The sequence below is a fragment of the Cololabis saira genome, chromosome 24, assembly GCF_033807715.1.
Source record: "Cololabis saira isolate AMF1-May2022 chromosome 24, fColSai1.1, whole genome shotgun sequence".
NCBI lineage: Eukaryota > Metazoa > Chordata > Actinopteri > Beloniformes > Belonidae > Cololabis > Cololabis saira.
This window is the reverse complement of record NC_084610.1, coordinates 3207339-3213338: the sequence shown is the minus strand read 5'-3', so window position 1 is coordinate 3213338 and position 6000 is coordinate 3207339. Positions and strand designations below refer to the sequence as shown.

The 6000-nt window shown below is 43.1% G+C and overlaps 1 non-coding gene and 1 pseudogene across 1 annotated transcript; both read right to left on the bottom strand.

The window, feature by feature from the left end:
- Positions 1-260: 260 nt before the first annotated feature.
- Positions 261-363, bottom strand: LOC133425473 (U6 spliceosomal RNA). The gene has a single exon (XR_009770992.1). It is a non-coding gene; the product is annotated as a U6 spliceosomal RNA (small nuclear RNA).
- Positions 364-2009: 1646 nt separating this feature from the next.
- LOC133425319 (putative nuclease HARBI1) lies at positions 2010-3291 on the bottom strand (annotated as a pseudogene).
- Positions 3292-6000: the final 2709 nt, after the last annotated feature.

Genomic DNA, 6000 nt, shown 5'->3' with positions numbered 1-6000 from the left:
ACTTCAATGAGAAATAAAACACCGAGGGAATATGGATAAAAGGAGGTGTTCCAGCAGGATCTGGCACAAATTAAGCCCAATAAGATTCTTATTATTATATCTTATTATCCTATCAGAACTTTCCAAACGTTATTGGATGGATCGATGGGACGCATGTGCCAATTAGGCTACAGCACCATCCCAAAATGAGGCTGACTTTGTTAACAGGGCGTATCCAAGAAGGAGGTTTAACAAAGTTAAAGTCTCTTTTTTTTTTTTTTTTTTTTTAGGAACACTCCACGATTGTGCATGTCATCCTTGCGGGGCCATGCTAATCTTCTCTGTATTGTGCCAATTTTATTACATGTGCTACCGAAGTAACACGCAAAGTTAAAGTCTCATCTTGAGGTTATTTGAACCCATGACGACTAAACCCGCTCAGTTGGTTCCAACACACCGGTTATGAATTAACTCAACTAACCCCCGATTGGTTAACCGAGATTTGTGCGCGTCCCCGGTGACCATATAAAGACATCATCTACCGAGGGTCGAAAATCGAGAAGATGGCCCGCAAAAGAGCAACCTACTTCACTGAGCTTGAGCAGCAAGTCGTCCTCGAGGCGTACGAGGAGGAGAGGGCGGTGATCATGAAGAAGAGTAACACGAATACATCTGCCAAAGCCCGTGATATGGCTTGGCAGAGAATTGCCGATCGCGTCAATGCGTAAGTTTAGGCCATTATGTGAATTTTATATTAAATTAAATTAAATCCTGTTTCCTAATTAATATGATGCTTTCTAATGCAGACTACTTGTCACTGAATGATTTATTTATTAGATGCAACCCCGGTGGGCAGAAGAGAACCTGGAAACAGGTTAAAATGAAGTATAAGAATATTGTCCAAATTGGTAAGTATTCTTTTCGGATACCATGTCTCCCATATGGGCCTTTTATTGTCATGCTCCAACAAGATGCATCTATTTTAAAGCTAATAAGAAGACTGCAGAGGCGAGGAGGACGGGCGCAGGGGTAACTGAGCCCCTCACCCCTGTCGAGGAGCTGGCAGTCTCTGTAAATCGGGGCCGGCCGATGATGGAGGGGATTCCTGGGGGGACGTCGTCAGAGCCGGCCACCTCCCAGGAGGAGCACAACCCTCTTGTCCAATGTATTATTCCTAATTACGCCTAATAGTCAGCCCTTCATGTATCCAGTATGACCTATTGCTGTTTCCTAGGCTTATTCAATATAAAATATTCAATTGGAATATTCGATTATTATCTTTTCAATTACCATATTGTATAAAAAAACCTCCTTGTGTGTCAAGTGTTGCTTTAACACGAAAATGACCAATTTGTCAACCTCTTAGTTCAAGGTGGAGTACTGCTGCTGGTGGAGCAGCTACCCATAGATGCTGATACTGCTGCTGTAAGTCCTTATTTCAGTGTTTTAGGCTATTAATCAAGCCCACAGCCAGTAGCCTATTTTGTTTCCCATAGGAGGAGGATGAACAAACACTGTCGGCCATAGAGGAGCCACCAACACTCTCTACAGAGGTAAAGCCTTTGCCGTGATCAATTTCAAATTATTCAACCTACAGTTCAGTCTTCACTTAAGTGAAATGAATTTGTACTTCAGACTGATAACGAGGCAGATGCTGAGGAGCCGGCTACAAGCTCCAATCAATACAGCAACGTAAGAAATAATCATAGTTTATGCGTAAATGAGCCAAACTCCATCAAATGCTGAACATGGCTGCTTTGTTATTTTAGATGTCGGCAAAGGAACTCTACAGGGTCCATCTGCAGCGCCAGATAGCCAAGGCTGATCTGGAGATGGTCCATCTGCAGCGCCAGACAGCCAAGGCTGATCTGGAGATGGAGTATCTAAAAGTTAAAATTGAGGTAGAGAAATGATGTGCAGAACAACCTGTCAGTGATTCCATATTCTAACTTTAATACAATGTTTCTCTTTTCAGGAAATTAAGCAAAATGGGAAAAGGAATTGAAAAAATAAAAAAGTCAACACCGTCAACTGTGTTTAACTGAAATGATTTAAACATATTTGGTCTCGAACTCTATGACCATCCGCCATGTCAGCCTGCTGCTGAAGTGGTTCCTCCGGTACCGGCTCCTCGACGACTGGAGTGAATTCATTGCGCAATGTGGCAAAATTGTGCAATATGGCACATGCGACAATTATATCACATGCCCTGTCTGGGCAGACCCTCAGCCTGCGCAAGCACTGGAACCGTTCTTTGAGAATCCCGAAGGTCATCTCTATTTTGACCCGGGTTCTGCTGTGAGCCACGTTGAACTGCGTTTGCGCTCCAACATCCGGATCGGGGTACGGGGTAATCAGCGTGGGGAGGCACGGATATCCTCTATCCCCAAGGAGATAGCCATAAAATTATCCTGCAATTGCACATATAAAACAAAGTTAGACACATGAATATTTGCAAAATTGATCAATATAATATTAGTAATATAACGCACTCTGTAGAAATTTGGTGCTCAGATTTGATTCTCTGTACATCCTGGCATCATGCACAGAGCCTGGCCATCTCGCCTCCACGTTGGATATGAGATTTCCAGCATCGCATATCATCTGGCAAATGAAAAAATACGTTTTCAAACATTAAAAGAGCGCTCAAAAATAAAAGCAGCTTACGGTTCCATTATACCTACTTGCACATTGATGCTGTGGAAACCTTTTCTATTGACAAAGTCAGCCTCATTTTGTGATGGTGCTTTGATTGGCACATGCGTCCCATCGATGCATCCAATGATGTTTGGAAAGCCTGCAATAAAGCCAATGCTCATTAAATGTAATCTAACCAGCAAAGATTTCTGTGCATATTTGAGAAACCTAGCGATGCTTACCTGCCAGTTGGTGGAACTCCGTCTTAATGACCCTCGTTGGTTTGTGGCCAGGAAAACGAATAAAACGGTGCATGAAGCGCTTTAGCGCAAGGCACACTTTACGCACCGACCTGCAGGCAGTTGCTTTTCCTATGTGTTCAGCGTCTCCGACACTGTAGAGGAAACTCCCAGACGCAAAAAACCGAAGAGCAATGCACATTGTTTGCAGCGACGAGAGGGCAGACCCACGATGTGTAACGTTTTCAATATATGGATGGAGAAGGTTATTTAAATACAGCAGGGATTCGGCTGAAAAACGGTAGCGCTCCCGCAAATGCTCATCGGGGAAAGATAAGATGTCATACCGTGGTCTTATCACCCTCTCACAGTGAAGTGCACGAACAATTTGGGCTTCTCTATCAATAATGCGACCTTCGTCAAAGGGAAACGCCATTGTGTAACAAGTTACGCAGCAGCCCTCCTGAACTTGCGCTTAAATACCCGAACATAACTGGGTTATCTGAACAAAACCGGCATAAAACCTACCCCCTACCAGGTTTGGTTCAGAGCCTATGTTACCATGGTGACTTACTTAACCTGACCATTTTGGAACGGAAATCCCATGCAGGTTTACCATTTACCCTGAGTTAACATACCCAGTTTAGCCAGTAAACCTCCTTTGGAATACCCGCCCAGGAAAGGTTTCCACAGCATGTGCAAGTAGGTATAATGGAACCGTAAGCTGCTTTTATTTTTGAGCGCTCTCTTAATGTTTGAAAACATATTTTTTCATTTGCCAGGATGATATGCGATGCTGCAAATCTAATATCAAACAGGCGAGATGGCCAGGCTCTGTGCATGATGCCAGGATGTAGGGAATCAAATTTGAACATCAAATTTCTACAGAGTGCGTTATATTACTAATATTATATTGATCAGTTTTGCAAATATTAATGTGTCTAACTTTATGTTATATGTGCAATTGCAGGATAATTTTATGGCTATCTCCTGGGGGATAGAGGATATCCGTGCCTCCCCACGCTCATTACCCCGTACCCCGATCCAGATGCTGGAGCGCAAACGCGCTTCAACGTGACTCACAGCAGATCCCGGGGAGAAATTGAGATGACTTTTGGGATTCTCAAGGAGAGGTTTCAGTGCTTGCGCAGGCTGAGGGTCTGCCCAGACAGGGCTGGGATACAATTGTTGCATGGAGCCGGTACCGGTCGCTCCCTTTCAGCAGCAGGTTGACATGGCAGATGGTCACAGAGCGCGTGATCCAATCTGTTTTAATCATTTCAATTAATAAAATACAGTTGACAGTTTTCACTTTTTTTATTTTTATTTTTTCGATTCATTTGCCCATTGTTTAATAGGAAATTCACATAATGGCCTAAACTTACGCATTGACGCGATCAGTAATTCCTCTGCCATATCAGGTGCTTTGGCAGATGTATTAGTGTTACTTTTTTTGTAATCACTGCCCTCTCCTCCTCATACGCCTCCAGGAGGACTTGCTGCTCCATTTTTCGACCCTCGATAGATGATGTCTTTATGGACTCGCACAACTCTGGGTTAACCAATTGAGTTGATTCATAACCGGTGTGTTGGAACCAACTGAGCGGGTTTAGTCGTCATGGGTTCAACTAACCTCAAGATGAGACTTTAACTCAGTGTTTGTTGAACCTCCTTCTTGGAATACCCCCCAGGTCTTCTTTTAAGCCTGGGCTGGCGATTAGTGGCAGCTGGGGCTGATGGCAGATCAGCAGCACCTGTGCTGCTGGCTCTCCCAGCCAGAGGAGGAGGACTCCTAACATTTCTCCCACTAAGGGAGTTTTTACCTGCCATTGTTTATATAATAATTGCTCGGGGGTTTATGTTTATGTTTATGTTTATGTTCATGTTCTGGATCTCTGGAAAGCGTCTAGAGACAACATCTGTTGTATTAGACGCTATATAAATAAAATTGAATTGAATTGAATTGAAAATTGTCAAATAAGTTATTTTTCTGGTGATGACTCTAAATGTTGAAATAGCAGTAAAACCACATTCATTGATGAAATGACATAAGGGATGGAAAGAGGGGATGGCAGTTTTACAGGAGGGATGATTTGGACCGTTTTTATTTCAGGGGGGGGTGCCATCCCCCCTCATCTCCAGTACTGGTTGTGGCCCTGCGATACACTGGAGACCTGTCCAGGGTGTAACCCCTGTCTGTAGCCTGTAATGAGCTGATTCAGGCTCCAGCAGACCCCGGGGACCCCAGGACCCTGGACAGGAGTAAACCGGGTTCAGAAAGTGGATGGACGTTACAGTTTTGGTGTTGTTGATCATCAGACCTTGATGATTTGATCATCATTAGGTGTTCAGACCTCTATAAGATCAGATAGTTGCCCATCTGATGTGTGTGAACACAATGCAAAGAGATAAAGACATCAGCAATAGTCTTTGAGAAGAAATAAGCAACGGACGTCAATCTTAATTTACAAACAATGACTACGTTTACATGCAGTCAAAATTGGGGTTATTGCTAATATTCCGGTTACTGAAACATTGGGAATATTCCGTTTACATGGTAATTAATCATTTGGGATATCTGGATCAAACCAGCGACGCATGGAGAACATCATGACTCAATTACTGTCATTTCTGCTTCTTCTTCCTGCATCCAAATTCAAAACAAATGCTGCTTCACTCAACTTTTCTCTCACCTTCTTGTAAATCTTCTATCCCGGTACTTTCTACCGTCTACAAATGCAGAAATGTTCATATCCTTCATTCCATTTATGAAGTGATTAGTCTCCTCCTGGTCTTGTGTTTCTCCGTGTTTATAAGAACTTCCTGGACTCAAAAGACCAGGATTCCTTGTGAACAGAGCATGTGCAGAAAACAAATTCCTGTTCCGTTTGATGGGGATATTCCGTTTGGCGTTTACATGACCCAATATTCAGGTTTTAAAAGGAGTAACCCAGGGGTCATATTGGGGTTTTTAAAAACCTGAATATGAGCAAATTTCGGTTTATTCAAAGGGGTTATTGGTGTTTACATGGCCGTGCAAATTCGGGTCATTGCCAATATTCGGGTTTTAAAAGGGTTATTGATGCATGGAAACTTAGTCATTGTGGAGTTGATGAGGTATCCATGAGGGCAGGTTCTTCAGCCC